This window comes from Ricinus communis, chromosome 7 (genome assembly GCF_019578655.1).
Source record: "Ricinus communis isolate WT05 ecotype wild-type chromosome 7, ASM1957865v1, whole genome shotgun sequence".
NCBI lineage: Eukaryota > Viridiplantae > Streptophyta > Magnoliopsida > Malpighiales > Euphorbiaceae > Ricinus > Ricinus communis.
The window spans coordinates 19,759,776-19,765,299 of NC_063262.1; positions in this window are offsets into that span (position 1 = coordinate 19,759,776).

Genomic DNA, 5,524 nt, shown 5'->3' on the forward strand with positions numbered 1-5,524 from the left:
ATTTTCTTGGATATTATTGAACTATTTATGCTTAATTATGGATTTTAAATATGATTATTGATTTTCATGCTAGAAGGAACGCTTTGATGCAACATGAAGCTGAAAGGATGATATTTGATGAGTTTTCATAGAGATTGATGCTTTGGAGAATTTTGGATAAAATGGAGAAAAGATGGAAGAAGATCACTTCAGTTAGAGCGTGCCCGCGGCATATTCCAGAAATCCGAATTTGTGAAAAGAAGCTTAAAGTGATACTATTTGCCACGTGACTTTTTAATTTATTTTTGAGAATGTTTATTTACTAAAAACCCCTCACCACTTAAGATTATTTTAGGAATTCTTAGGGACCAAGTTCTCCTATAAAAAGAAAAAGACGAAAAGAGACAAGGAGAGTTTTTTTTAGGTTTGAAGAAAAGGGGGCTGCAAACTAGTTTTCTTCCTATCATCCATTGTTTTCCTTTGCTTTATTTTCTCTACAACAATTATGTGTGGCTGAACTCTTTTCTTTCCAACTCAAGGTTAATTAAGGTTTGAATTCATATGGGTTGTGAGATTTAATTGTTCTTCATTATTTTCTCAAATCTATTAATATTCATGTATCTTCTATGTCTATTAGGAATTCTATTTTTGTTGATTGTGTGAGAAGGCCTATTACTAAATGATCGAGATAGTCTATGCCAAATTATAATATTAAATCCGTAATTATTTAATTATTCTAATGATTAGTGGTAGAATAATATACCCATGTTATGTGGATACATGATCTAGTCTAAATGAATTCATCTTATGTATTTATTGGCTAGGGTTGGGTTTCTCTAAATTGCATTGCTATTGGTAAATTAAATCTTGGAAGCTTTTCTAGGGTTGTTTATTCAATAAGAGAACTAATCAAATGGCTTTTATTGATTAACGAAAAATTAAGGAGAAATTAGGTTGTTAGAGCTTCTCAACAACTATAACCAATTTATTAATGGATTTGGAAATTATATTTGCATCAATGATCAATTCAATGAATTAAAACTGAGATTATACCTTGGGTTGGAGTTTTCTCATATTGATTTATCTTCTCAAATTTTATTATTGCTTCTAATTGATTTCTAGTTTAATTTGTTTTGATTCCAAATTTAAAACCCCCCTAATTTTATTTGAATTTTGTTAAATAAATAAATCTTACCAATCTCTGTGGATTCGACCCTACTTGTCACTATTTACAAGTTGTTTTTATTTGAAGAGTAGGAATTAAAATTTGTTGGATTCGACACCCATCAAATTTTGGCGCCGCTGCCGGGGATTGGTGTCACTTAATTTGATTTATTTCTTTTATGCCTCGTTCTTCTCATACAGAAAAATTTGAATTTGATCCTGAGATTGAGAAAACCGCAAAAAGAATAAGAAAGGAGACTAAAGAACGTCGTAAGAATTCCAAATCTTCTTCACCTTTTGCACCTCCAGAATTGGAAACAGATTTTGACTTGGTTGATTCTTTAAGTGATTCTGAATTAGAAGAAACTATGAAAAATCAAGGAAGAACTCTAAGGGAATTGGCGGCACCAAATGTAGACCAACAACCGCTTTGTATTCAATATCCCGATTTGGAAGTAGCCTTTGAGCTGAAATCAGGTTTGATACATTTATTACCCACTTTTCGTGGTCTTGAGAATGAAGATCCTCATAAGCACTTAAAAGAATTTCATGTGGTGTGTTCGAGCATGAGACCACAAGGGGTATCCGAAGAACAAATCAAAATGCATGCATTTCCATTTTCATTAACCGATAGAGCTAAGGATTGGCTATTCTATTTGCCATCTGGTTCTATCACCACATGGACGGATATAGCAAGAGCATTCCTTGACAAGTTCTTTCCCGCCTCAAGAGCTGCAAGTATAAGGAGGAAAATATGTGGAATCAAGCAAAACAATGTGGAGACTCTCCATGAATATTAGGAACGGTTTAAAAAATTATGCGCGAGTTGCCCTCAACATGGAATTACCGAACAACTTCTCATCCAATACTTTTATGAGGGATTGTTACCCATGGAGAGAAAAATGATGGATGCCGCTAGTGGAGGCATTATAGTGAACAGAACTCCTCAAGCCGCTAGGGACTTGATCTCCATCATGGCTGCCAACTCTCAACAATTTGGCTTCGGTCAAGACTCAACACCAAGAAGAGTGAATGAGGTAAGTAGCAATTCTATCGAAACTCAATTGTCTTCACCAAAAGCCAGAGTTTGCAGAATTTGTACCGACCCAAGTCATCCAATCGACATATGTCCAACACTTCAAGAGGACTCTAATGAGCAAGTCAACATGGTTGGAGGATTTCCAAACAGGAAGTATGATCCCTATTCAAACACGTACAATCCAGGATATAGAGATCATCCTAACCTTAGCTATGGATCAAGAAATCAAAATTTCCAAAACCCTCATCAAAATTTCCAACAAAGATCGGGAAATTTCCAACAATCACCTCCCGTAAAGCAAGTTATGTCTCTTAAAGATATTGTTAAAGAGCTTGCTAATAATACAAGTGTTTTTCAACAGGAAACGAGAGCAAGCATTCAAAATTTAGAGGCTCAAATAGGGCAATTGGCATCTTTATTGAGCAAATTAGAATCTCAAGGTAAATTGCCATCACAAACAATTGTCAATCCAAGGCACAATGCTAGTGCAATAACCTTGAGAAGTGGAAAAGAATTGCAAGAATTTAATGATGCAAAAAGGCATGGACAAGCCTTAGAAGAGGAGGTTGAGAAAGAAGTGGCGACTTCATCGCAAGAAACCGATCAATCTTAAGTACCCAACAACGAGAAACAAAAGGTATTGGTGACAAAACCCCCTTTTCCTAAAAGATTTGCCAAATCTAAGAAACAAGAAGAGGAAAAAGAGATATTTAAGACATTTCGCAAAATTGAGGTAAATATTCCTTTACTTGATGCATTTAAGCAAGTACCTCGTTATGCTAAATTTCTAAAAGAGTTGTGCACCAATAAGAAAAAGTTAGAAGGTATGGAAAAGATAAGTGTGGGTGAGAATGTTTCGGCTATTCTTCAAAGAAAGCTACCTCCCAAGTGCAAGGATCCAGGTACGTTTACTATCCCTTGTAAGATAGGCAGTGTTGAAATTAAGAGGGCGATGTGTGATTTAGGAGCCTCAATAAATGTCATGCCTCTTTCAATTTATGCATCCTTAAAATGTGGTAAATTAAAAGAAACGGGTGTTGTTATACAACTTGCAGATAGATCGGTTGTGTATCCTGAGGGTGTCTTAGAGGATGTTTTAGTGCAAGTGAATGAATTGGTATTTCTTGCATGCTTTTATGTACTTGACATGGAAGAAGATAATTCTCCTAACTCAACGTCAATTTTGTTAGGAAGACCATTTCTTAAAACTTCAAAAATAAAAATTGATGTACATGATGGCACACTTAGCATGGAATTTGATAATGAGATCATAAAATTTAATATCTATGATGCCATGAGATATCCTAGTGATGTATCCTCAGTTTTTATTTTAGATGCGATTGACACTCTAGCGCAGGAAACTTTTGAGTTGGAACATGAAGACAAGTTGCAAGTTGCACTCACCAACAACCTCAATCCAAAAGAACTTCTACGCCTTGAAGCACTTTATGTGATAGATTCGCCTCTACAAGACACCATTTTTGCATTGGATGCACTCAAGCTTATGAGAAATAATATTGCTTATATTGATTTATCTTATTCTCATAAAAAGCTTATTCCTTCTATCATACAGACACCAAAGTTAGAATTTAAAGCTCTACCTAGTCATCTAAAGTATGTGTTTTTAGGAGAAAATGAATCCTTGCCGGTTATCATATCTAATAAACTCACTACTTTGGAAGAAGAGGTGTTGATTCGGGTACTTAGAGAGTACAAAGAAGCAATTGGGTGGACTATAGCTGATATCAAAGGATTGAGCCCCTCTTTGTGCATGCATAGAATACTTTTAGAAGAGGAGAGCAAGCCATCTAGAGAAGCCCAACGCCGACTAAACCCTCCTATGATGGAAGTGGTGAAGAAAGAAATTATGAAACTTCTTGATGCAGGTATAATCTACCCAATTTCTGATAGCAAATAGGTAAGTCCAATTCAAGTTGTCCCAAAGAAAACAGGTATAACAGTTGTAGAGAATTCAGACGGTGAGTCAGTTCCAACCCGCATTCAAAATGGGTGGAGAGTTTGTATAGATTATAGAAAATTGAATACTTCAACTCGGAAAGATCATTTTCCTCTCCCATTTATTGATCAACTGCTTGAGCGTTTAGCCGGTCGTTCTCACTTTTATTGTCTTGATAGTCAATCAGGTTTTCACCAAGTTCCGGTGGCACCCGAAGACCAAGAAAAGACAACCTTCACTTGTCCATTTGGGACCTTTGCATATCGACAAATGCCGTTTGGTCTTTGTAATGCACCCGCAACCTTCCAAAGGTGTATGGTTAGTATATTTTCAGATTATGTAGAGAATATCATAGAAGTTTTTATGGATGATTTTACGGTCTATGGTAATTCTTTTAATGAATGTTTGGCTAACCTTACTAAAATTCTTAAGCGGTGCATAGAAACAAACCTAATTTTAAATGATGAAAAGTGTCATTTCATGGTTGACCAAGGTCTTATTCTAGGTTATGTTGTGTCATCTAGAGGAATTGAAGTTGATAAATCTAAGATAGATGTGATCAAATCCCTGCCTTACCCCGCTAGTGTGCGGGAAGTTCATTCTTTTCTTGGTCATGCAGGATTCTATCGACGTTTTATTAAGGATTTTTCGAAAGTAGCTCAACCATTGTGTCGCTTACTACAAAAGGATGTTGAGTTTGTACTCGATGAGTCATGCAAGGAGGCATTTGATAAATTGAAAGATGCGCTAACTTCAGCACTAATTATTCAACCACCAGACTGGACCCTTCCGTTTGAGATCATGTGCGATGTAGCAACCATGCCGTGGGTGCCGTCCTTGGGCAAAGAGTAGGAAGAGCTCCACATGTCATTTACTAGGCCTCAAGATCACTAGACAATGCACAATGCAACTACACAACAACGGAAAAAGAACTTTTAGCCATTATTTTTGCTTTAGAGAAATTTCGCTCATATTTACTTGGAACTAACGTGGTTGTTTACTCTGATCATGCAGCTTTCAAGTATTTGCTTTCCAAGAAGGACGCAAAGCCAATGCTTATTCGTTGGATACTCTTACTACAAGAGTTCAACTTGACAATAAAAGACAAGAAAGGAACAAAGAATTTGGTCGCGGATCACCTTAGTCACTTAATCACAAATGAAGAGCCATCACCTTTGAAGGATGAATTTCCATATGAGCACCTCTTTTCTATTCATAATTCTATTCCTTGGTTTGCCGATTTAGTTAACTACTTAGTTACTAGAATGCTACCAAATGATTCATCTAGGGCTCAAAAGGATCGAATTAAGAGTGATGCCAAATATTATATATGGGATGATCCTTACTTATGGAAATTTTGCTCTGATCAAATCATTAGAAGATGT